General features: G+C 38.3%; 1 long non-coding RNA gene across 1 annotated transcript; it reads right to left on the reverse strand.

Moving 5' to 3' along the window:
- Window positions 1-6,611: 6,611 nt before the first annotated feature.
- LOC108358179 (uncharacterized) lies at window positions 6,612-27,107 on the reverse strand. The gene is made up of 3 exons (XR_001846725.1): window positions 27,096-27,107; window positions 16,897-16,903; window positions 6,612-6,747 (listed from the first exon to the last, which is right to left on the reverse strand). It is a non-coding gene; the product is annotated as an uncharacterized LOC108358179 (long non-coding RNA).
- Window positions 27,108-27,830: the final 723 nt, after the last annotated feature.

A 27,830-nucleotide genomic window follows, 5' to 3' on the forward strand; every position in this document is an offset into this window, starting at 1 on the left:
TATCTCTTATAAAACACAATGACAACCTTCGCCAGTTTCTTTCGTACCCCACTTAAGGGTTTCTATTTAATCGGTTATTTTTGTACCATCTATAAAGCACAGGGAAAGTTGTGCCCAGGCTCGTGTTGCACGCTGAGATTCCAGTTCCACTGAAAGAGAACAATAAACCCCCTGCTGCATAGTGGTTCAAAACTGCCATTTAGTGTTCGTAACTCACTGGAGCCTTAATTTTTCACTTAATTTGATAAATTTACTATATTTTCAAGAAACCAGTTGAGCCTCATTTGTGAATTTTTATTTGATTTTATAAAAATTTTTAGTGCAAAATGCAGAAAAGATAGCAATTTTGAAGAAAATTTATTCTCCTGTTCCAGTTAATAAATGTTACATAGCAAAAACTAGTTGAAAACAATTGTATGGTTTTCCCAAAACGAAAAAATTACACAAAAATTTGAAAAGTTATAAAAAATGTTTACCAAAATAAATATTTTTTTTGGTTTTTAGTAAAAATTGGTTGAAAAATGAAGGCTCCAGTGAATTATGAACATTCAGTTCCAATATTGAACCACTGTATGCTGGCTTCGTCGTGCAGTATGATTTATGGTAAACGCATTTTGGTAGCAAAGGATGGCGAAGTCCTTGAAAACAATTTGGCTTCATTTTTCCCTACAGCAGGGGAACTTGTACAATTAAATAATATAGTTAACTGGTAATTATTTGATTTCAATTACCTTACCCATAGGTACTTTTATCATACAATTTGTATGTACGTATTCCCAAATCATTTTGAAAAAAAGTCCTTTATTTTACGTTGGTTAATATGGTCACCGTAGTTATATAGCTTAATAAATAATATGTTAAGAGACAGTTTTACCAAAGTTGATAAACATGACATTTGACCAGTTTTGATACACAAATATTCACATGTGCGGCGCCCGGGTAAAAAATATTGGCTACAATTTGTCATTTTGTTTGCCAGAATCCGTTTTATCGGTGCACTTGCACAACATTCGCATTCGCAAAAGCTCCGCATTGATTATTGCGAATGCGAATGTTAAAATTAATGTGGAAGCTACGCGGTTGCGAATGCGAATGCGAATATTCGCAACAACCCTGGTTCAGATGAATGTTTGCTCGTTTGTCACCCTGATGACAAGCAATTAGCAAGTTTGACATTTTAATTCCACAACTCGTACAATCTACAGCCATTTGGCGGCTTTAATGAATTTCAGTACAATATTCTGCTTGGCCTTCAAGTCGTCCACTGCCTCGTTTCCGTAAATGTCCCTATGTCCCGGAGCCCATATTAGGGTAACATTTTATTGATCGGAGATATAGGCCAGCTCTCTCCTACAGTTTTCCACTAGTTGAGATCTAATAGTGGTAGAAGAGAATGCCTCAATGGCCGCATGGCTATCCGAGAAGATATTCAGATGAATATTTGAAAAAATATAAGGTAGTTTTTTGGTCAAGAGATTTCGCACAAAATTTAAATGGTTGTAAATCAAACAAAGCAAAAATATGCAAATCCAGATGCATTTATTGTAAAAATATATTAAAATATACGCAATAAATTTTGCAAAAACAGATATTTTTTGCAAAATATGCAAAACTACTCATTTACTGCAAAATATGCAAAAATATGCACTAACGATTGAATGCCATTTTAAAGGAAATTTCATGATTCGTAAAGCTATCTTTACGATTTCCATTTGAAGATAACCAGTAAAAACATGCATTTGCATGATATTTCGAGCTCTAATAATCACATATTTGAGATCGTTTTCATTAATTAGTAGAAACAAACAAAGATATCTTAGATATCTTTTTCAAAGCAACAATAAATATCAAAACTAAATATCTAAATTCCACAAAAGAATTCCAGACTCTGCCATTTTTTAATTGAAGCCTTATAATTAATTTAATATTTTTCTGATTTTTATACTCGAGCGCCCTGCATCTTACCTGGCTACGACCATGCTTACACCTTTTTACTTTAACACTTAACTTTGCTTACTAAGAGCCTGCGCCAATCGGTAACTTTTTTCTCCGTGGTGAGACGGTGTGGAAAAATTTGCTGGGGTGTACAAATAGATTGAATTTTGCTGTGCCAAAGGCAAAGTAAAATTTTGACAGTTGAAAAGACAAACAAACGCTCGTGCGAAAGCTTTATTTTTGTGTGTTGCTGAAATCGTTAAAATTTATATTACTAGAGTTCACACTTTGATGCCAAACTGTGTGCGTTTGAGCGAAAGTACGAAAATCGGCAGCTTTTTACAACAAATATATGGCACCGTTATGGCGTCGTTTCGCACAAACGCACAGGAAAGCAACAAAACAAACGCTATTTTGCCTTCGCATCAAAAGTGAACTCTACTATTGTTTTTATAACTTGCAAGTAACGTATGCTTTTTTTGTGCTTTTTATTACAACGCTTTAATCAACTTGCAATGTTGTGTGTCCAGAAACTTTCAATGTTGTGGATCCAGAAACTTTCAATGTTGTGTGTCCGACACCATAAAACCTTTGCTTTGAAAAGTTCCTATAAAAAATCATAGTGCATAGGGCGACATCTGTAGTGAATAGGGCGATGTAGATGACATCTAGATGTCGCCCTATGTACTACGTTTGCTACAGCGGAAATAGACGACACGCCATTTCTTTAAATAAAATTAATTGGTGCTCGTTTGTATGTACATACATATGTAAATGCATGTGTGTGCACCTTTCTATTAATATCGTTGAATTATTTTAATATCTATTGCAAAATTTTATTCAGACAGGACTAAAAAGTAGAAAATAAATAATATAAAAAAAACTTTTTAATATACAACGCTTTTATAAATGGACTAAAAAGTAGAAAATAATATTTCTCAATTATTAAATATTATCTATGAAATTGAAAATGAAAAGCGTGGGGCGCATGTAATACACTTGAATTGATATGAAAAGTAATATATGTATGTATGTATGTGGGTATATGAATAACGACCGCTTAAAATCGATTTCAAAGTTCTACTTTCGCTGTAGAAATTTTAGGTCTACGTTATGTAGTTTGACTATTGTCAATTAAATCGAATGCTTTGTATTGCATGCGCTCCACGTTTTTCATTTTCAATTTCATAGATAATATTTAATAATTGAGAAATATTATTTTCTACTTTTTAGTCCATTTATAAAAGCGTTGTATATTAAAAAGTTTTTTTTATATTATTTATTTTTCAGCTTCATGTTCACTCTTTACTACCGCCAAGTAATAGTGTATACATGCACGATCCAGAAAATAAAGGTCGCGCCATTCGCGCTTCGTAGATTTGACAGCATCTACCAGGGTGTCCAGATTGTTAAAATAAAGCGCAATTTCTGAAAAAAAATGCGCCAAAAATCGCCAATTTTTTTTAATAAAATTCATGAAATCGATTTAACAAATATTTTATTTTAAAAATGAGATCTTGTTATAATGTAGTTTTTAAAACCAAAAACGAATATAATACCTACAGAGGGTAATAATAAATAACACAAATCACTTATATAATAGTGATGTACAAACAATTTTCTTTAAAAATACACATACTTTTTAAAAATATGTGTTTAAACACATTTTGCAATAGAACTGCGCATTTATTAAATTTATTAGAACTCATATTAATTGATTAATCGCACAATCCGCTTTTAAGAGCTCGGCGCTAAAAATAAAATAAAAACCTATAATAAGGCGAGATCAGCTATTTCCAAAATTTTTTCAAAATCACCTATAGTGTCTGAATTATTTACATTTCTGTTGTTGTCATACATTCAGCTATTCAACCTTGATAACATACTGTTTGATATTGGAAACGTTTTGCTGCACAAACTATTAGCCTTCATATAACACTTTATTCGAACTATTGAATTAAGGCTTTCCAACCTCATCCTATTTCGAATGTTAGTTTTGTTGAATTCATTACGGAGAAACGCGCTCAACAAAAGCATGTGACTGCGGCAAGGATAATAATATGAAGACTTCTTTACTTATATTTCCAAACATTTTATCGTCACTCCGTAAGAAATTATCCAAAATTCTTCAGAGTCGGATAGAATGGTTCTGAAAAAAGTTATTCCATGGGAAAGTTAAAAGATTTAAATATTCAGTTTCCGCTGCTTTTCTTTCTTTCAAAGCCAAATAGTGAATTGGAAGGTCCCTGAAACTCGCCCTCTTGTGATTTACAAACTTTTCTGGCGAAAAAATCAAAGCTTTTTTAAAAGTATTTAATTGACTACATAATCAAAAGTTTCAAAAGTTCTTCGATTAGGGTGATTAAAACTTTTTTACAGTCTTTTAATATGTTTCTTAAGTCAAGTTTATAACGCGGTAAGAGGCTAATCCTCTTCTGTAAAATTACCGTGAAAAACTAAGTTTTGTATATTTTTATAATTGGAAGAAATTTAATTGAAGGGAAAAAAACGCCAAAAATCGCCAATGGCGATTTCTAAAATTTTTACTCGCAAATATCCCAAAAAATATTAAATAAGTAATTTTTAAGCAAAAAACGCAACCGACTTCAATTCTCATATACAAGTTTAGGGGTACCGTTAATTTTTTCATAATCCAATGATCGGATCTAAACCAAATTACGGGACGACCCTTACGGTACGTTCTTTTCGATAAAAACGAATTATTGAAATCGGTTAACGTGGTCCAAAGTTATGCGTTAACATATCGCACACCTAGATCTAAAGTGCGATCAACTAAAAAAAATAATATGGGCAATCTTTTTGGATAAATCAATTCATAGCTCTTACATCCAATTAATGGAAATATTTTGTTCTTCATGATTATATACATTAACGAAAAATACTGTTATTAGGGATGAAACGATACCATGCAGGCATCGAGACTTTTACTTGGAGGTAGTATCGAAAAAAAGTATCGATGCCTAAAGAATATCGGACCTAAAGCATCGACACCTTCGTGCCCGGAATCAACAAATCAGTTCTAAACAATGATTTTATGTGTATTTGGCTTATATAGCTTATAAAATTAAACAAGTAAGAAAGTCTAAGTTCTGGCGGAGCCGAAAATTAAATACCCGGCGCAAGTATTAAATATAAGTTTTTTCACCTTTCCGAAAGCTACCGCTACATGGTAAGCCGGGGTGTATCAATTTTAAGTACATTAGCGTCCTTAAATTTCGAAATATTGAAGTTTCAAGCATTTCTGAAATTTACCGTTATATGAAAAGCGGCCGTAGTTTTAGTCCGACTTCAATAATCTTTAGCGTTTTGTTTTTATGTGGCAAGCACAATAACCATACCGAGCTTGGTACAAATTGCTAGAACGGTTAGCGAGATACATATATGTGATCACAAGTGGGCGGTGCTACTCCCATTTTCCAAAATTTTGTCATAAACGTATTTTTNCCACGCCCATTTTCCAAAATTTTATGATAAACGTATTTCTTGGTAAAGAATTGTTGCAAGTATCAATTTTGAATAAATTAGCTTCAATATTTACTGATTTATCGAAGATTTTGTATTTCTCTAAATTACCGTTATATGGGATGTGGGCGTGGTTATTGTCCGATTTTAAACATTTTCGGCCATTTGGTATGCTGTAGCAGGTCCAACAACTGTGCCAACTGTGTGTTTGGAAGAAATTGGTGCAGCGGTTACCAAGATATATACATGTAACCATAAGTGGGCGTGGCTACGCCCATATTCCAAAAATTTGTAATATTCTTATTTTTCGTCTGAAAATTATTGCAAATATCAATTTTGAGTGAATTAGCGTCAGTAGATATTAAATATCGCAGTGTTCGTATATATGGAAATTACCGTTATATGGGAAGTGGGCGTGGTTACTGTCCGATTTCGCCCATTTTCAATACCAATACCTACCTTGGATAAATGGAAACCTACGTACCAAATTTCGTTCAGATATCTCAATTTTTGCTCGAGTTATCGTGTACACGGATGGACGGACAGACGGACAGACGGACGGACAGACAGACATGGCTTAATCGACTTCTCTATTCGTTCTGAGCATTTATGTATAGATTTGTCTATATCTATCTCGATTCGTTTTGGCTGTTACAAACAACCGTTATGTGAACAAAATTAATATACCCTTGTGCACAAGTGCGCTCGGGTATAAAAATACCTACATTTCTTAACCTTTGGTGCTATTTTCTAATTTTGAATTTTATAAAATTTGCTGTCGAATGTAAACAAACAACAGCTGTTATTTCAAATCGACTTCTTGCACATTGCCCGGAAAAAAGTCCGGGCTGTTTCGGGCACGAAGAAGAATACATTTACGATCCAGAAGTGGAAGGTATTCGCTCTCTATTACCCACTTTTCTAGCGTGAGGAATGCTTTCTGGGCTGTTTGGGGCACCCGCGGCATAGTGGTTCGGATCGCAAATCTAGCTGGACGAAACTATTTAAACAAATACTTGTTGATGGATTTTTACACCACTTCTTACCTAGGGGATTTTTGGCTCGCTGATTACGAGTCTGAAGTCACTTACCAAAAATCAAAATGGCGGATCCAATATGGCGGACGAGAAATGTAAAGAATCGGTAGATTTCTACAAAACTAGGTATCTGAGGGTTTTCTGGGTCGCTGATTACGAATCTGAAGTTATTTCCCAAAAATTCAAAATGGCGGATCCAATATGGTGGAAGAAAAATTTAGAGAATCGGTAGATTTCTTTGAAACTGGATATCTGTGGGGTTTCTGGGTCGCTTATTACGAATCTTAAGTCACTTATGAAAAATTTAAAATGGCGGACGAAAATTTAAAAAAATTTTTAGATTTCTATGAAACTGGGTATCTGGGGGTTTTCTGGGTCGTTGAATACGAATCTAAAGCCATTTACTTAAAATTCTAAATGACAGATCCAAAATGGCAAACAAATTATTTAAGAAATCTTAGCCCTTCACAATATGACATTTTTTTTTAAGATATTATACTTATAGCAATTACAAATTTGTTAAAAGTTTAATAGAAAACAAGTTATCTAAATATTATTTTGATTTTTAATTTCAGTTCGCAATAACAATGACTTTGTACTTTTTAAAATTATTTAATAAAACAGCTAATTCTCTACTAAGAATAGTCCAGATCATAACTATGCGACATCTATATTGACAAGTTTTGTTTATTTATTGTATTACACCGTACGACATTCAATTTTACGCACAAAAAAATCAATATATTCACAAACCTGCGGGCCAAATAAAGTAAAACTGCGTTTTTAGTTTTTCTCTCTGACGTCAGGATTTTTTTTAAAAGGACTTTGAAATTTCTAGAGTATGATTGAATAAAAAAATTACACAGGTTTACAAAAAAAAAGTGTATGCATATTAAACCAAACCTATATATCCCTATGTTATTCGACACGCTGATTGAGAATCCGAAGTCGGTTAGTCTCCATCACATCAGGTTCGTGGTCAGTTCAAGGTCAAGTAGGGAAAAATTCATTGAATAAACCTGAAAGTTCATATATATAAGGTTTTAGATTCGCGGAACCCGAATACGAGGTCCGTTAACCTCCATAATGTCAGCTTCGAGGTCAAATGAAGGTCACATAGGATAAAAAGTTTATTCAATAAAAACCAAAATAAAAATTTTTGTTTTTGTTGTCGCTGAAACCGAGTATCAAGGGACCCCTGATTCCTCAAGGTCATCTAAAAGTCAAGGTCATCCCAAGGTAAAATTCCGAAGAACTTTATTGAATTTTCAGGTTTATGCAATGAATTTTTTCCTACTTGACCTTCAAATGACAATGAACCTGACGTGATGGAAGCTAACGGACCTCGGATTCGCATTCAGCATGTCGAATAACATAGGGTTATAGGGGTTTGGTTTAATATGCATACACTTTTTTTTTGTAAACCTGTGTTATTCAGAAGATTCGATGCATTACAGAGTACCATTATGGGTATCAATCAGAAGGAAAAATTCTGTATAATATAAAAAAATTTAATTTTTGGGTGCACCAGGACGAATAAGTATTGAAAATGTCCTTTTAAAACTTTTTCCTTGAATATCCTTGGAAATTTCCAATTTTTATTTTTGAAAAAAATATATGTCAAGGACTAATATGTAAACTACTACATCCTCAAATTTCGTCCTTCTAACTTTATTAGTTTTAGATTAAAAAAATTGTACACTTCTCTTAATAAGATATTGATAGTTACAGTATACATAATGTGACCAACCGTACTTCTTTCGGAAGTACAGTACTTCTTTTTTCGCTCTTGTACTTCGTACTTCGAAGTACAGTCAAATGTACTTCTTTGCGATATTTTGTACTTCAGGAGGGAGATTCTGTAACCAGTCAGGGATAATTTCCGGATCGCTAGGATATAAATGTGTTTGTGTCAAAAGAACGATAGCGATTCGAAAATTGTCGCTAACTGGTAACAGGATCTCCTCCCCGGTCCGTCACATGGCCTGGGCGATAAATTCGTTCAAACCATTAAAGTCGCCGGGGACCGATGGCATCACACCTGCGAAGCTTTGCAGCTCTGAAGGTGTCGTGCAATTGGTTTGATCCTATTTATGCGAACTGCATGAGGGCCGGGTACATCCCCAAGGTTTGGAAGATAGTCAGTTTCGCGTTCATCCCGAAGGCCGGAAAAGGCTCTCATGTTCCCCCGTTTTTGCTAAAAACGCTAGAGAGACTGATAGACCTGTTCATAAGAAATGCGATTACTGGTGACTGTCTTTCAAGAGCTCAACATGCTTATTGCAAGGAAAGGTCGGTGAATACCGCCCTGTACACATTGCTAAAGTGCTCAGAGGGAGCCTTCACGCATGAAGATTATGCAGTAGGGGCCTTCGATATCGAAGGAGCCTTTAACAATGTCACTCCTGAGGCAATAGTCAAGTATATTCATGTTACTTCGTGACAGAACAGTCGCGGCGGGGTGGGGGAGCGTCTGCAATCAGTGCAGAGCCAATAGAACCACTCCACAAGGTGGTGTTCCCTCTCCCCTGCTCTGCATTGCGGTTGTAAATGACCTTTTAGAGGAATTGGAAAATTTGGGCTGTCGGGTAATCTGTAGATGATGTGGAACTTTTGATTAAGGGACGATTTCTATACACCCTTTTTGATTTGGCTCAAGGTTACCTGAACCAGGTAACTAGGAGGGCGATCAGCGGCGGCTGTCGTAGAAGCCTAACATTGAGGAAAGGGTAGGAAAGGCATTGGTTGCCTTGTACCGCTGTAGGGGTGCTATCGGTAAAAGGTGGGGTCTCTCGCCCAAATTAGTTCATTAGCTCTAGGAAGCCAGATTTATGCCTATATTGTTTCAAGGAGCCCTTGTCTGGTGAAACTCAATGGAGAAGACTACACTTGTAAAACAGGAATTGACGGAGCATTAGGAACCACACCTACACTGGATCTTAACATACATATGTTGAACACGGTACCTACGGATATTGCAGACAGAATTGTCGCAGCACGAACCGCTATTAGGCTAAGGGAAACCGGGTCCTTTTGTGACATAAAAAGGAAAAGAAGACGTTTCACTGCTGCAGCAAATGTTTTTATAGGGTACTTTAAAACACGTTATCTCTCAATGGCTAGTCCCCATCACTTCTGCTAGGACATTGTGCGATTGGTAATCATGCAGTGAGACTAGGAATTTCGACTGATCCTTTTGTATCAGCTGTCAAGAGGAAGATGAAGTGGAATCATCTCCGCATTCGATATTTCGTCATCGGCTCGCGACGTTAACTAAGCCCAACTTATCCTGTACTTCTTGGAGCTATGAAATAGTTGGTCACATTAAGTATACATAAATGAAGATACTGGAATCATTATTATGGAACCATGTATGCGCTCTAAAAGAACAAACTGAACGTATGATGTACGGTTTAAGTACGGCTGAGTTCCAAAACGTACAATGTTTAGATACCGTTCTACTGCGGTATTTAAACTGTTTGTAAATGCAGAGTTGCGAAACATTGCTACCACATACATTGCATATTTTGAATATTTAATATAACAATTGGGTGGTTCACAAGGTGTCGAACGTGTCGTATTGTCGTATGTTGTAATGTTTTTGACGGCTACATAAATGTTTAGAGGACTTTAAATCACCACCAACTATTTTTTAACGGTGTGAAATTTCATAATAAAACTTTTATATTAACTTGCGAATTCCTTAAATATAGTTTTAGCCGTTTAAAGTTTATGACATACAACAGTACGACAGTATACAACACCTTGTGAACTCCCTAAATGAATCACCGTTCGTAATTTTCCATTGACACCAATCGTAACTAAAACAAACGTAGTATCAACTTTGTTTCTAATGCGCTGATTACTCTAGCGATGCGTGTCGATAACTTTTCGGATGCGTTTTGGAAAAGTATACATTGTCAACATTTTGTAGTTCGACGTTATGGAACATTATACTTTGTACGTATGCAATGCAATTGGCGTTTTGGAAGTCAGCCTACTTTAATTGTTTTGTATACAAGCGCGTAGCCAGCCTTTCACTTAGGGGGGCAGGAGTTTATATAGAGGGAAAAAATGTTTTTAATAATTTTTTTTTGTGTATATAAATAAAAATTTTGGGGTTTAAGAAAATACTAGCGAGTAGGTTGGATTATCTGCCGTGTCCGAGAGCGCGCGGATGTCCAAAGGTGTTTCCGCTGTCTGGGATATGGTCACAAAAAGGCGGCATGCAAAAGCCCAGACAGAAGCAGTTCATGCTGGAAATGTGGTCAGCAGGGCCACATAGCCTCTGCATGTAAAGAAAGCCCAAGCTGCTACCTGTGCTCGACAGGAGATGGACAGAAAAATGCCAATCACCTGCCCGGATCGGGAGCGTGCAAGGCCTTCAGGGATGCCATTGCTGAGGCTAAAACAAAGCTTGGGAGAATATGTCTAAATTTATACAATGCAATATGAACAGGAGTAGGGTAGCTGATGACCTGCTGGATCAATTGGTTCTTGAACAAAGAGCATACGCTGTCATCATCAGTGAACCCTATAGAACAAAGGAAACTTGGCATGTTGACCAATCAGGCTCGCGCAGAGAGCAGCGGAGTCGGACGCTGCTACGTCTGGGTGAAAATGGCGCAAATCGCTCTGGTGAGCTGCTACCTGTCTCCAAACGACGCAGTCCTTGTTTTCAGGGAAAAGCTCGAAGACCTTGAAGACGAATTGTGCGATATAACCGGCCACATAATTGTTGCTGGAGATTTCAACGCAAGAGGCGTGGAATGGAGTATACCCCAAACAAACACCAGGGGAAGACTGGTCCTTGAAATGGCAGCCCGCATTGGCCTGACCATCCTCAACACCGGAACGACCCCTACATATCGAAGGCCGGGTTTTGGAAACTTTATCCCTGACATAACCCTGGTCTCAGAAAGCCTTCTTCGAAGGGCTGACGGATGGAGAGTGATGGAAGACCTGAGTGGTAGCAACCACCACTACATCACCTTCCAAGTAACACAACGCGAGGGCAAACACGTAGTATCCCTCACAGGAAACCAGGTTCGAACCCGTCTAGGGTCGATGTTCGCAAGTTCGACACATCACTGCTAGCAGATTCCCAAGGTATTTCAACCACAACGGGAGATATCCACAACAGGGAGTCTTGTACTAAGCTGATCGAAGAAACCATGCGCTGCATTCACCGGGCATGCAAAGCCTCAATGCCGCAGAGGAGAGCATGGTCAGGTAAAAAACAGGTATACTGGTGGAATGACCGAACTGAAGAGCTGCGAAGGGCCTGCCATAGAATGCGGAGACCCGCAACTCGCGCTCGTGGCAGACCTGAGGCGGTGACCAGAGCAGCAGCCTACAAAATCGCTCAGAAAGCACTTGGGGCCGAGATATAGAAGAGTAAACGGAACTGCTGGAAAGCGCTATGTGACGAAGTGGATCGTGATCCCTAGGGCCAGGGATTCAAAATAGTGATGCAAAAGTTCCATACATCATCACAGGCGATGGATGAGGCCCGAGTTAAGAATATAGTGGATGCACTATTTCCCACACACCCACTAAGAGCAGATACAGTGTTCGCCGAGGAGCAAGCCGAGGCACCGCTGTTTTCGACAGACAAGCTGAAGCTAGCCCTGCGAAGCATGAAATCCGGCAAGGCTCCAGGCCCAGATGGCGTACCAGATGGCAGGTTAGCAGCGCAAACGAGCCCTGATCTCCTGATTAACATGTTCAACAGCTGCCTTAGGGGTCTTCCCAAGCCAATGGAAGAAGGCGAGACTGGTGCTTATACCCAAGGGTAAAGGGGGCCCAAACTCTCCTTCATCCTTCCGGCCACTCTTCATTCTAGACACAGCAGGAAAGATGATGGGGAGTCTGCTCAAAATACGCTTGACCTCAGCCATAGAAAGANAATACGCTTGACGTCAGCCATAGAAAGCGAGGGAGGCCTTTCACCCCGACAACATGGCTTCAGGAAGGGACACTCAACTATAGGAGCAATTGGCGAAGTAGTCGAGGCGGTACATAAGGCCGAAGAAGCCTGCCACCAGGCGCGGCCAATAGTGCTGCTAGTCACACTGGACGTCAAGAACGCCTTCAACTCGGCAAGAGGGAACGACATTCTGGAGGCCTTGGAACGGTCATTCAAGGTTCCAGCATATTTGCTAGATATGATCCGGGACTACCTCAGAGACCGTTGGCTTTTGTACGACACAACACAAGCTCAGAGAAAGAGACGTACAGTAAAACCCGCTTAAGTACCTCACGAAAAATGTCAGCTTTTTGAGGTACTTAGGCGGGTTGGGTACTTAAAAGAACCCGCTTAAGTACCTCGATACGGGTATTTAAGCGAACATAATTATTGAAGTAGTTGCATCTTCTTGTTAACTTGCATAAATATGTAAATCCTTGATTAAAACATGAACATTTAATGAAGAATACGTTATTTAAGCAGATAAAAAAATAAAGAAAAAATGTATAAAAAAATAGGTAAAGCAATTGTATGTAATTGTTGAAAGAATTAAATTCTTTAAAAAGTCATTGATTATACGTATTTATCAGAGCTGTGTAATGATTCAATCAATTGGGTGTGCATTCTCATTTTATTCGTTTCAAAAATGTGATTGTTTGATATAAAAAATTTAAAACCAATCTTGAGATTGGTTACAAATTGTAAACACAAAATATGTAGTGTGTTATGGAATGGTTGACACCCAATCACATAGAGAATGTGAATACAAAAAAAAACTCAATCATGTATGATTGTACGTTTTTGTAATGCAATCTGTCATTATCATTCAGTACTAATACTATTTGTTGTATCAGGGTTGAGATTTTTGTACTCAAAATGTGAAACAAGAAGATTGCCATGTCACTTGAAATAAGTAAACAAATAAATATTTGGTGCTAAAATATTTTTCTAAGTGTTTGGCCGAGCTTCTGCTCAAACTTGAGGCACAAATGGAGACACCTATGTACATATTTAAGGCTCGCTCCAAACACCAAATGATTTTATAAGAAGAGTTTTCAAGGCAGAAATATACTCGAAGGTTTGCCATTGCGTGCCGAAGGACGACTGCTATTTTGGGTTATGATCTGACCAAGTTTTAACTATGGTCCTATGGAGTAGAAGTACGCACATGTAATCACTGCTACGGCGGCTGCCGTAAGTACATGCTATACATATGTATGTACACATATTAGATAATTTGTTCTCAAAATGCATGAAAACTATAGTATGCTTGCAAACAATTAATAACATTTTATGATAAACAGTTTTCCAAATGTATTTGCACTTCAAATTTGTGTTTTAATAAATTATTATTGTAAATTATTATTTAAATAAATAGATATAAAAAGATTTATACTTGACTTTTCTTCATTTGTAACAAATGCCAGATGTAAACAAAATGAAAAAATAATTGTAATTTTACAAATTTGAAGCAAACGGGCGTTCTTTACAATTTACAAAAAAATGTAGTTCGGGATCGAATGCGCATATTTCTTTTTCCAATATCAAATGCCCCTAATAAGTGTTAAACCACTAAATAGTTTAAAAAACCCCAAGTGGACAGCATCTATACAGATTTCTCCAAGGCGTTTGATAAGGTATCACATTCAATTTTGCTTCGTAAATTAAGAAGCATTGGTTTCCATTCGGTTTTCTTAAATTGGTTAAAGTCATATCTTTCAAATAGAACCCTGTTTGTTGAAATTGAAAACTGCAGGTCTTCTCAATTTGCCGCTACTTCGGGGGTGCCCCAAGGCAGTGTGCTTGGTCCGCTGTTGTTCGTCCTGTTTATTAACGATATCGGGTCCTGTTTCAATAACTCTGATTACCTGCTGTATGCCGATGATCTGAAACTGTTTCGTAAAATCAATTGTGTCTCCGATTCGCGGTTACTTTAAGAAGATCTGTTTAATCTCGAAGTATGGCGCCAAAAAAATATGTTATCCCTCAATATAAAGAAATGCTTCCATATGACCCTCGCTAAAACATCTAAAGTTTTTCTAACTAACTATTATATTTCAAATGTACAACTCGCTTCTGTTAATGACTTTGTTGATCTTGGTGTCGTTTTTGACTCTGGGTTCACCTTTGTTAATCACATATGCCATATTCTTCCGAAGGCTTACAGGAACCTAGCTTTTCTGCGAAGGATTTTAAGGATCCCTACACAAGGAAAACCCTCTTTAACTCTCTTGTTCGTTCAAAGCTTGAATATGCCTCGGTTATCTGGAGCCCTATATATAATTGCCACGCACTTCGTATCGAACGTGTCCAGAGAAAATTTATTCGGTTTGCCCTTCAGCCGCTTTGATTCTCTGACTCTCTTTCGCCCTATATAGCTCGTTGCAAGCTTATAGATTTAAACTCTCTTGAGTGTAGAAGCCATGTCCATTCCCTTATGTTTGTTTATGACCTGATTTCTGGCGTCATTGATTGTCCGGAATTACTTGTGCATATCGGTTTGTCCCGCCGTTTTATGTTATCCCTGCTAAAGCTAATTATTGGGCTCAATCCCCGATTTGGAGGGCTCTTAATGAACTTAATGCAATTTCAAAAAATTTAAATATTGAATTTTCTATTAGTAGGCAGTCTTTCAGAAGTTTAATTGAATCTGTGTACTCCTAGTGTAGTTCTTAATTTTTTACCTATTAATTTTATTCTAGTCTGTTAGATTCTTTGTAATCATAGACTCAATAAACATTGAATTTAATTGAAAAAAAAAATCGAAACGAGAGTGATGTGCAGTGTTCAATTGTGATCGAAATTGCAGGCAAAATTTGGGCGTGTGTAATTAATGTTTTACTTATTTGAAGAAATGTTGCCCCTTGCCATTAAAAAATAAATAAATCAAGACCACCGCTTCCCACTGGTGGTTACATAATACTTGAATAGCGCCTTAAATAACATGTGCTTGTTTTGTGCACGCACGGTCAGTTAAACAGGCATGTCTGATTCGATTTCCTTCAACATTCTTAGCAATTTGATGTGCATACCCTGAAGTACGGGGGAGCGACTACAGGACTGCTGAATCGGTAGCTACGTAATAAACTCCGTCAATTACCGACCGACTACTTGCAGTGTATTTCATCGATTACTTTTACAAGGCAATGTCCTAGGCGGTAGTCACCATCGGCTCTCTCTGCACCACCGGGAGTTACTAAAGTAGTCACTTGGGTGATTTATGGGCGCCCTCTGTTGTAGTTCTTCGCTATCTGGTTCGACTCTGCACTACCATGTGCACTACCACGGGTTAATAGAGTAGCTACTTACCTAGGAGTCGGTGCAGTAGCGGTTCAAAAGTTGCGATTGACTCCAGCAGTACTGGAATATATTTATTGTTATCTGTTGCAAAGAGACATTTTATATCGATTCTACAATAGCGCAGTGGCAGTGGCAGCGGCAGTTTTTCGAACTTTTACTGCGTGTTAAAAACTCCCTCCAGTACTGCTGGAGTCAATCGCTACTTTTGAACCGCTACTGCACAGACTCCTAGGTAAGTAGCTACTCTATTAACCCGTGGTAGTGCATATGGTAGCGCAGAGTCGAACCAGATAGTGAAGAACTAGGACAGAGGGCGCCCATAAATCACCCAAGTGACTACTTTAGTAACTCCCGGTAGTGCAGGGAGAGCCGATGGTGACTACCGCCTAGGACATTGCCTTGTAAAAGTAATCGATGAAATACACTGCAAGTAGTCGGTCGGTAATTGACGGAGTTTATCACATATCTACCGATTCAGCAGTCCTGTAGTTGCTCCCCCGTACTGCAGGGCTGTCACTGCCACTGCCACTGTGCTATCGCTATTAGGAACTAAATAGCTTCTAAAATCTCTGTACACAGGCGCACTTATTTTTAGCAGTTTCCAGTTTATGTAATATTAATCAAAACAGCTTTTATTTATTTTATGTATTATGTGATTACTGGAAGCTTCTTCTTCTTCTTATTTGGCGCTGTAACCGCCTAAGCGATTTTGGCCGAGTCCAAAACAGCACGCCAGTCATTTCTCTTCTGTGCTAACTGACGCCAATTGAAAATGCCAAGTGAAGCCAAGTCCTTCTCCACCTGGTCTTTCCAACGCAGAGGAGGCCTTCCTCTTCCTCTGTTACCAGCATCGCGGCCCGCGTTGAATATTTTCAGAGCAGGAGCGTTTCTGTCCATCCGAACGACATGGCCAAGCCAGCGGAGCCGCTGAATTTTAATTCGCTGCACTATGTCTATATCGTTGTAAAGCTCATACAGCTCATCGTTAAATCGTCTGCGATATTCGCCATCACCAACGCGTAAAGGTCCGTAAATCTTTCGCAGAATCTTTCTCTCGAAAACTCCAAGAGCCGCCTCATCAGATGCTTTCATTGTCCATGCTTCCGCGCCATACACCAGCACAGGCATGATGAGTGACTTATAGAGTGTGATCTTTGTACGACGAGAGAGGACTTTACTTCTCAATTGCCTACTCAGCCCAAAGTAGCACTTGTTGGCAAGAGTGATTCTCCGTTGGATTTCAAGGCTGACATTATTATTGGTGTTAATGCTGGTTCCCAAATAAACGAAGTCGTCTACTTTTTCAAACTTGTAACTGTTAACAGTGACGTGGGTGCCAAGACGCGTATGCTCTGACTGTTTGTGTGCTGACAGGAGATACTTCGTTTTGTCCTCGTTCACCACCAGACCCATTCGCTTTGCTTCTCTATCCAATCCCGAGAAGGCAGAACAGACGTAGCCCTTGTTTTTACCGATAATATCGATGTCGTCGGCATACGCCAGCAATTGTACGGTCTTATAAAGTATTGTGCCTGAGCGGTTCAGTTCTGCGGCTCTTATTATCTTCTCCAACATAAGATTAAAGAAATCACACGAAAGGGAGTCCCCTTGTCTGAAACCTCGTTTGGTATCAAACGGCTCGGAGAGGTCCTTCCCTATTCTGACGGAGCTGGTGGTATTGCTCAACGTCATTTTACACAGCCGTATTAGTTTCGCGGGGATACCAAATTCAGACATCGCGGCATAAAGGCAACTTCTCTTCGTGCTGTCGAAAGCGGCTTTGAAATCGACAAATAGATGGTGTGTGTCGATCCTATTCTCGCGGGTCTTTTCCAAGATTTGGCGTATTGTGAATACCTGATCTATGGTGGATTTTCCAGGCCTAAAGCCACACTGATAAGGTCCAATCAGCTCGTTGACGGTGGGCTTCAGTCTTTCGCACAATACGCTCGATAAGACCTTGTAACCTATGCTTAGAAGGCTAATTCCGCGGTAGTTGGCGCGTATGGCGGGGTCGCCTTTCTTGTGGATTGGGCAGAGCACACTTAAATTCCAGTCGTCGGGCATGCGTTCATCTGACCATATTCTGCATACGAGCTGATGCATGCACCTCATCAGCTCCTCGCCGCCGTACTTGAATAGCTCGGCTGGCAGGCCGTCAGCTCCAGCAGCTTTGTTGTTTTTCAGCCGCGTAATCGCTATTCGTACCTCGTCATAGTCAGGCGGTGGGACAGCTACTCCATCATCATCGACTGGGGACTCGGGTTCGTCTTCCTCACTACTTTCAGCGCTGCTACCATTCAGTAGGTTATAAAAGTGTTCCCTCCACAATTTAAGTATATTCTGGACATCGGTCACTAGGTCGCCATTGTTGTTCTTACAGGAGTTCGCCCCGGTCTTGAAACCTTCCGTAAGTCGCCTAACCCTCTGGTAGAATTTTCGGGCGTTCTTCCTGTCGGCCAGCATCTCAAGCTCTTCGCACTCACGTATTTCGGCCTCTCTCTTCTTATTGCGGCAAATACGTCTCGCTTCCTTCTTCAGTTCCCTATAACGGTCCCACATGGCTCGCGTTGCGCCCGATCGCAGCGTGGCCCTGTAGGCGGCATCTTTTTTCTCTGCGGCTTCTTGACATTCCTCATCGTACCAGTTGTTCTTTCGGGCTCGCTGAAATCCAACTACTTCTTCGGCGGCGGTACTTAATGATCGGGAAATGTGGTTCCACTGCTCGCGTACGTCGGATTGTTGAAGAGTGCTCTCAGAGAGCAGGTGTGTGAGTCGAGTGGCGAATAAATTGGCCGTCTGTTGTGATTGCAGCTTTTCGACGTTAAGCTTTCCTTGCATTGTTGGGCGCACATTTTTTGCTGCACAGAGGCGGGTGCGTATCTTGGCTACAACAAGATAGTGGTCCGAGTCGATGTTTGGCCCTCGGAGTGTACGTACGTCCAAAACGCTTGAAGCATGCCTTCCGTCTATCACAACATGATCGATTTGGTTTCTCGTTTTTCGATCTGGAGACAGCCATGTAGCTTGGTGGATGTTCTTATGCTGGAACCTAGTACTACATATTACCATATTTCGGGCCCCGGCGAAGTCGATCAGCCTCAGTCCGTTATCGGACGTTTCGTCGTGGAGGCTGAATTTTCCGACAGTGGCGCCAAAGATCCCTTCCTTGCCCACCTTGGCATTAAAATCGCCAAGCACGATTTTGACATCGTGTCGGGGGCAGCGCTCATATGTACGTTCCAAGCGCTCATAGAAGAGATCCTTGGACGCCTCATCCTTCTCTTCCGTCGGGGCATGGGCGCAGATGAGCGAGATGTTGAAGAATCTAGCTTTGATGCGGATTGTGGCTAGACGTTCGTCCACCGGGGTGAACGCCAGTACTCGGCGACGGAGTCTCTCTCCTACCACGAATCCAACACCGAATTTGCGCTCCTTTACGTGGCAACTGTAGTAGACGTCGCAAGGCTTCACGCTTACTTTACCTTGCCCCGTCCATCGCATTTCTTGGATGGCGGTGATGTCAGCCTTTGTCTTCCCGAGGACATCAACCAGCCGGGCAGAGGCACCTTCCCCATTAAGGGTCCGGATATTCCAGGTGCATACCCTTAAATCATAGTCCTTTATACGTTTGCCGTGGTCGTCATCAGAAAAAGGGGGTCTCATCCGAGGCTGTTTGTTTCTTTTCATTGGGCGGGGTTTTAACGTGGCGGGACCCAAACCCAGCGCACGCGAAGTTTTACGCCTTCTCACTTTAGCTCGCTCCCAAACGGGTGTTTGGTTGCTACCCAGAGGATACGTGGATATAAATATCCGGACGTTGTGAGCTGCGATTTGAACCGTACGCACAAGAATCGCTTCTGGCCACTCCCAGGTGAATGGCAGTCAAAAGTTTTCCACTTCTGCGCACGGAACCATCCTCGATTACTGGAAGCGCCGAATACAAAAAAGGGCTGTGACTGGGTTTACGTAATTTAAAATTGTTTTGAGGATTACTAATAATAATAGAAAGGCGTTTACATATCGATGGTCCTCTGCAATAACACAACTCAAAATTTCATATATTTCAGTAGAGCCAATTAAAGATTTTTTGGTTCGTAATTTAGCATCAATATGTCTTGAAACGTAATTATTCCGGATTATTTGCAGTCACACTGTAAGCTTTCAAATTATGTCTTTTTCTAAAGATTCAGTAAGTGCTGGACTGCAAAAATACGACATAAGTAACAACTCGTATGTAGTTAAACGAAAAAGGTTCCATTTGTGTTGCTGAACAACGGCACAAAACGAAAAATGTCGTTATTTTACAGTTTTTGACTTATGCCAATATTCACAATTAATGTTAAACATTTGCCACTGTTCAGTAGTAAGGGTTGGCTACTTCGGTTTTTTGCCAAATGGCAAAACCTTGCCTCGGCCGGATTGGTAACAACAAAGCCTATGTCGATTTGCCACAGAAGAATATGGTTATTTATAAACCTAATCCACTATATAACTCAAAAACATGAAATCTTTAGTTGTGCCGTTATTGCAGAGGACCATCGACATATGTAAGTGTTTGGCCGAGCTACTCCTCCGATTGTGGCATGCGCCTCGATGTTGTCGCACAAAGGGGAGGGACCCACAGTTTTACGCCGACTCCTGCCGGGGGCCAACCACTATTACAAAAAACAATTTCTTTTTTATGTTGGCCCGAACTGGGCTCGAACCCTCACCCTGCGGAATGGTAGTGCGCACTTCTAACCACTACACCACAGCGATCGCTTAATTAATTTTAATCATTGATCGCGATTAACCATTTATTCGTTAATTTTTCATCATTCATAGACTAACATTTTGCCGACAATATTCGCATAAGATAGTCCCAAATTTTCACAAAAGAGAAAAGTGATTTTCTTCAAAACTTTTGAANGTAGTGCGCACTTCTAACCACTACACCACAGCGATCGCTTAATTAATTTTAATCATTAATCGCGATTAACCATTTATTCGTTAATTTTTAGTCATTCATAGACTAACATTTTGTCGACAATACTCGCATAAGATAGTCCCAAATTTTCACAAAAGAGAAAAGTGATTTTCTTCAAAACTTTTGAATGACGTCTTGACTGAACTTACTAATTCGGAATTTCTACTATTACTTATAGAGTAGGCTATTCATAAAATCTGGGTAATGAAATAAACATTTTTCTATTATAAGTTCCATAAATATTAGGAGACTTTTATTGTTTAATTTATTTTTTGCACATAAACTTGTATCTTGAACTTCCTTTTCCAAAAAGTGAGGATGTCAAAATTTTAATAGATATCGGATGTACGAAATTTTCTAAAAAGATCTCTTAATATATTAGTTCATGAAAATTATTCCAAACGAAAACTTAAAATTGATAAAAAAAATCATAACTAAATTTAACTAATTTATATTAGAGGTTTTAAGTTTATCCCACTGTAAGTGTGAAATCAGTTGCTATGTGTTTCCATGATACAAAAAACAACCTGACAATTAAGCAGATTGTAAAATTTTATGCTACCATACTCAGTATCTAAAATCCTTCAAATTTTATTATTAATTTTTTGTTTCTTTAAAAACATTTTATTNTGCAACTTGAACTCCACATAGCACGTTGCAGTTATCGTCGAAAAATAAAAAAACTATACAATCAAACTTCTAAATAAATGCGTGAGTTTTCGTTGGGCACAAGTTTTTGCTTCTTTGCTTTCAAACAACAACAAATTTACACAAAATGAGCCCGCAATATACAAAGCAGATGCAATTGATTTATTTTTTTTTATTAAGAATACGCCATTTTTACACAACAGAGAAAAAAACAGAATTTAGAGGTCAGCGCAACACTTTATGGTCACAATTGCCGCATGCTCGAACAATCGTGTGATAAGTTTGGGGCAATTATTGTCACTATATTGCTTTTCTCCAACTTACGGCAATGAGAATTGTATAGAAAGAGGCAACCGTGTGACTGTACAGAATTTCATTGGGACAATTTTTTTATTGTGCTCCAATACAGCACAATAAAAATTGTTCCAGATTGGTCCATTTGCGGCAATCGTGGGATCTCAGCTTTAGAATCGAAATTTTACCAATCAAAATGTATTTTTTTTTTAAATAAATGAGGCTAATGCTCAATAAGTTGATAAATGTTGTTCTCAGTGAAATATATTTGAATTTTACCCAAATAAACAACGGTATAGTTTAATGGTCAAACACATATGGAGGATTCACAAGAGGTATTAAGCGTCTTAATGTGTTAAAGTCTTAAAATTTTTAAACGTAAAATAACGCCTAATACCTCTTTAGGCATTTTGTAACTCAACCAAAATGTTTTTAAACTAGTAGGAAATATATATTGGTTCTTATTATACCCAACGAATCTTTCAAATCGCTTTTAACCGTTACTTTATATTGAAAAATTTTAAGTCTTTAAGATATTACGACGTCAAACACGAATTGTGAATCGCCTAAATTTGCATTAAATTACACATCAAAATTTGTAATTTCAGTGTTCGAATTATACCAGAAACAATCGCACCCAATATAGAAAACTGTAGTAGTCCTGGCTAGTTACATTGTGAATTAATCAGATGGCGTAAAGACACTAAATATTTTTAAAATATGTTCACTAAAATTTTATTAACCTAAATGTAATTGTGAAGTGGTTATCGAATTTAATGTAAAATTTACACATTTTTAGATAAGATATGAACTACAGTAAAACCCGCTTAAGTACCTCACGAAAAATTTCAGCTTTTTGAGGTACTTAGGCGGGTTGGGTACTTAAAAGAACCCGCTTAAGTACCTCGATGCGGGTACTTAAGCGAACATAGTTACTGATGTAGTTACATCTTCTTGTTAACTTACATAAATTCTTGAATAACAACATTTAATGAAGTATACATAGTTTAAAATCAAAATCGTAGCATTATTTAAACACATAAACAAGTAAAGAAAAACTTTATTAAAAAAATATTTAGTGCAATGGTAATCATTTTTACAAGAATTAAATTGTTTAAAAAGTTAAAGTTATTGTTTGCCACTTATGTTCATTTATTAATTTTAAAGGTTTTTCAATCAATTAAAATGGAGTTCATTCCCTAACAAATACCATATAAACCTAAGCTTAAGATTTTGTAGAACACTTAAAAAAAATCATCATAATTTCAAACTTTTTTTTTGAGAAGTGTTTTTTGAGTATACAGTTTTATAGCCCATTCAATTTTAGTGTAATAATGTGCAAGCTTCAAGTGGCTAAAAGTTACCGTTGACTTTTTAGAATGTTTTTACCGAAGGTGTGTAGTGCTGCTACTGAATTTGAATAAGAGCACTTAAAAGGGGAAAAATATAAGTAAAATTGTAAATGGGGCACGAAAAATTGGGGTACTTAGGCGGGTTGGGTAAATAAGCGGGCAGGTATTTAAGAGAGGGACTTTCTTCTGATTATATTAAAAAATTCAGGGTGTCCAAAAATGTTAGTTACTTAAGCGGGTTAGGTACTTAAGCGGGGGGTACATAAGCGGGTTTCACTGTATTTTTAAAAGGTAAATGTTAATACATATATGTATGTACAAATGTATACAAATGTAATGTTATATATATATATAATCCCAAATTTATGATATAAAATCCCCTTTACCAAAAAACTTAAATTGGGTAACACCGCTTCGAATTTTTACAATTGAGCAATTGTCAAAAATCTGCCGAATTTTAGCACGACATCATTCATTTTCAATTATTGTCTATTGAATTGACAAAGAAATTTTATTTCCAACACAAGAAAGTAAACAAATGACGATTTCAAAACTCCAAGCGCCTTACAATGTTGGGATTTTGAATCGTCATGTACAGAGCTTCATTGAAATACATGGGTTCGGCATAAAAGCTTTATACTTTAGTATGCCGAAACGATTACACTACTATGATTAGGAGCTTAATATGCGGAGTGCCTTACACAGCTCTGATATTTATACATACATACAAACAGTGTTGGACATATAATTTGGACCAAATTCAGAATAATATTGTTTGCCACTTCTGTTTACTTATTAGTTTTTAAGATTTTAAAAAATTAAAATACAGTTAATTCCCTAACAAATACCATATAAACCTAAGCTTAAGATTTTTAAGAACACTTAAAAAAAATGCATCAAAATTTCAAACTTTTTCTAATTTTTATTGCCCATTAAATTTTATTGTAATAATGTGCAAGTTTCAACTGGCTAAAAATTATCGGTGATTTTTTTTTAATTTTTTTTTGCCGAAGGTGTGTACCGCGGCCATTGAATTTCAGAATATGTAAATATTTTAAGGAATCTTAAAAGAGCACTTAAAAGGGGAAAACTACAAGTAAAATGGTAATTGGGGTACGAAAAATTCAGGTACTTAGGCGGGTTGGGTAAATAAGCGGGGTGGTACTTNGGGGGGGGGGGGGGGGGGCTTAAGCGGGTTTTACTGTATAACTGGCGGAGGGGCACAGGGGTCTGTACTTGGCCCGGACCTCAGGAACGCCACATATGACAGTCTGTTGCGCACGGAAATGCCGGAGAGCGCCTTCCTTGTCGCGTTCGCGGACGACGTGGCCGCCGTCATAACAGCAAGAAACGTCCAGCTAGCACAGCTCAAGCTAAACCAGGCCATGCGCAACGTCAGGATGGATGAGCGATCACGGTCTGCAATTGGCTACAGCCAAAACAGAGATCGTGCTCCTCACCAGGAAACGGATCCCAACAATTATAAACATGATGGTTGGACCTCAACTCGGGACAACTTTTAGGTCAACAAAATACCTAGGGGTGAAGCTTGACAGCAAACTCACATTCTGGGAACACACCCATGGAGTATGTGAAAAAGCTGGCCAGATCACGGTGGCTATAAACCGGCGGCGTGGCGGCCAGAAGCCATGCCACAGGAAGCTTCTGATGACAGCAGTCCAGTCTGTGCTCCTGTACGGGGCAGAAATATGGACCGCCGCATTGAAAGTAAAAAAATACCGGATTTAAATGTCTTCGGTCCAGCGCAGAGGGGCACTACGCATTGCTTCTGCATACCGTACGGTACGTAATTGGCGTCATGCCAATTGAGCTACTTGCTTACGAGCGAAAAGAGATTTCCAATCTCAGTGCCTCGATAGGTCCAGCAGCTGCCGCGGCAAGGGCGCGCGAGCAACTAATCCAGCAGTGGCAACAAAACTAGAACGCGAGCACAAAAGGTCGATGGACGCACACCCTGATAGCCGACCTTTAAACATGGTTGAACAGACCGCATGGGGAAGTCGATTTCTACCCGACGCAATTCCTCACCGGTCATGGTTACTTCCGAAAATATCTTCATAGAATGGGAAGGGTGGACTCATCGTTTTGTCACTACTGTGGAAACGTCGAAGATAACGTGTGCCATACATTCTTCACCTGCGAACACTTCTTGACTTCGTGCAGAATGTTGGGAGAATGATACGGAAACATAACTCCGAACAACATAATTTGGCTAATGACCTCCAGTGCAGACAAGTGAGAAACAGTTGCGAGATACGTACAATTCGTACTCCGCTGCAAACGAGAGGGCGGATGACTACCGAGGACACCCGAATGAAACGCCCCTGCAAAAGAGCAGCCCGAGGCTCTAGCAGCGCGCTCCTGCATCTGAAGACATGCAGAATTGCGGTGCCAGATGCGGGATTCTTTCGCGGGCGGTGGGAGTTTGTGTTTTAGTGGGTAGCCCAACACGCTTCGGTGGGAGTCCCACACTCGGGGAAGGTAGTATAGAGACTAGCGCCCCCGGCCAGTGCATAAAGCATTTCTTTCTCCTACGAACAAAAAAAAACTATCAGTATCTTATAAGAGAAGTGTAAAATTTTTGATGTGCATACATCTTTGGTTTCGGTAAAAAATTTTCGAAGCTGTAACGCATGGCCCAGCAGAAAATTTCGAAGGGCTAAGCATGTCTATTGCAGCATCAAATTTTTAATTTCATTAGAAACGCCCTGTGCTATTGCAAATGGTTGCATACATTTAGGCATATGCAGAGTAAGAGGAAATACGGTACAATTGATTATTACTTCTGAGTATGCAAATTCCGGCCATGCGTACCTATATGTATACATACATATGTATTAACTCATTTGTTGCAACTGGTTTTGATATTCGTAGATGGTTTTAGGCATAGGTTTAGTAGTCTATTAATAAAAAAGCAGGGCGAAAAATTTTAAAAAATACTGAAATCATTTTAACTTGGACCGTTGATAACTGCAAGTTCGTGTAAATACCTGTAAGTTCATTGAGTACTGGATCAGAGATAATACAAGACTGCACAAAGAGAAGACGAGAGTAAGAGGAAATGCCGATCAAATGAATTTAGCTCCACATTTTGCAAACAAAAGATGGTATGTGCATGTATTCATGACTTTAACGTAAACGCTGCCACAGATCAAGCAGAACCACAGATTATATTCCGAGAGGAACAACTAAATTTAGGAATATATATATGGGTATTTCCATACGTCGCATACGTGACAGTCGTACGTTTCAATGTGATACAAAAAAGGAATACCATTTGCTTTCTTTAACTTTTCTGGGCCATTGTATAGCACATAATTAGCTCTATATTTAACCGAAAAATGAAAACAATCGAACTGCTTGGTCCTGAAATATAAGCATTTAAAGAGAGTGTCGTTACGTGACAAAAAATGGAAGTAGATTTTTTCTTTTCTTACAAAATCGCAAAACTCTGCGAATTGTGGATGGCTATTTTCATGAAACTTATTTTAATATGATTTGGAGCAATTCTAGTTGTTTTTAGAGTTTTTTGAATCAATGCAACTTGTTTCAATTTTCTTTTACAACACCAAGTGTGAAACGTCACGTGACGTAGCGTCACGTGACATAAATTTCCATCGTTATATTTTTGTTAATATTGCTTTTAAATGAATTTTTAACGCAAATAAAACATGTATTTTATGTAGAATATACTTTATATTTTGACTTCAGCGCCACTTCAGGGTGAATTTGTTGGAAATCTATGACTTATTATGTTTCAACTACATACGCCAAATTCGGACCATAAATACCTTGGCGCCACCTAGGAAGACCATTTTACGCAAACATGATTCTACTTACATAGCCAGTATATATTTAAATAAAATAATGTAAAAAAAATATTTTTTAAAAACAAGCTTTTATTTAACCTGTACAATTAAAGGAATAGCATGAAGTAGTGTAACAAAAGATTTTTTAGCAAGAAAGTTTTGTCAAAACTGCACTAAAATGAATAAAATAAAATAAGTTAAGGTCTCGTTAAAGTTACTAAAAGCCATTTAGTGAAAGGAGTTATTCAAACTCTAATGAAAATTACTAACAATTTGTACTAATTTACTTCGTTTTTAAAAAAGCTTGTCGGCGAATTCAGCATACATGCATAATTGGTTAGGTATGTATGTATATGTATGTATGCAGCCGGTTTGCTATTCGCGCGACAAGCTTTTTTAAAAACGAAGTAAATTAGTACAAATTGTTAGTAATTTTCATTAGAGTTTGAATAACTCCTTTCACTATAAAATGGTTAAACCTGCCGGCGATAGTGTAGCAAAGCTATTTATGGAACATCTATATCAACGCTTGATTGACTCCAGAATTAGAAGACTCCAGATAGTCCTTCCCGCCAGAAGAACTTTAATATTGCGCCTAAATCATATGCCATGCTACAGCGGAATGGACGACACGCCATTTCTTTAAATGAAATTAACTGCTGTATATATGTATTCATATGTATGTTTATACAAAACGTAAGCAAACAACATTTTGCTTGCATAGTCTTCTGTTCTCTTTCATTGCAAGTTGAATTATTTTAATATCATGCAAAATTTTTAACATAAAATAAAATAAACTATTTAATATACAACGCTTTTATAAATCGGACTAAAAATTAGAAAATAAAATAATGTAAAAAAAATATTTTTTAAAAACAAGCTTTTATTTATTTATGTATATCCGATCAGTTTGTATTTTGTGAAAATCTTTTAGTTTGTGATAGGCTTGTCTGATCTGTTCTTTTAGTGTAAATAAAACGACGTTATTTCACTTACGGCCCAACGTTTCGCTAA

The sequence above is a fragment of the Rhagoletis zephyria genome, unplaced genomic scaffold (genome assembly GCF_001687245.7).
Source record: "Rhagoletis zephyria isolate East Lansing unplaced genomic scaffold, Rhagoletis_zephyria_1.1 Rzeph_scaffold_00220, whole genome shotgun sequence".
Classification (NCBI taxonomy): domain Eukaryota; kingdom Metazoa; phylum Arthropoda; class Insecta; order Diptera; family Tephritidae; genus Rhagoletis; species Rhagoletis zephyria.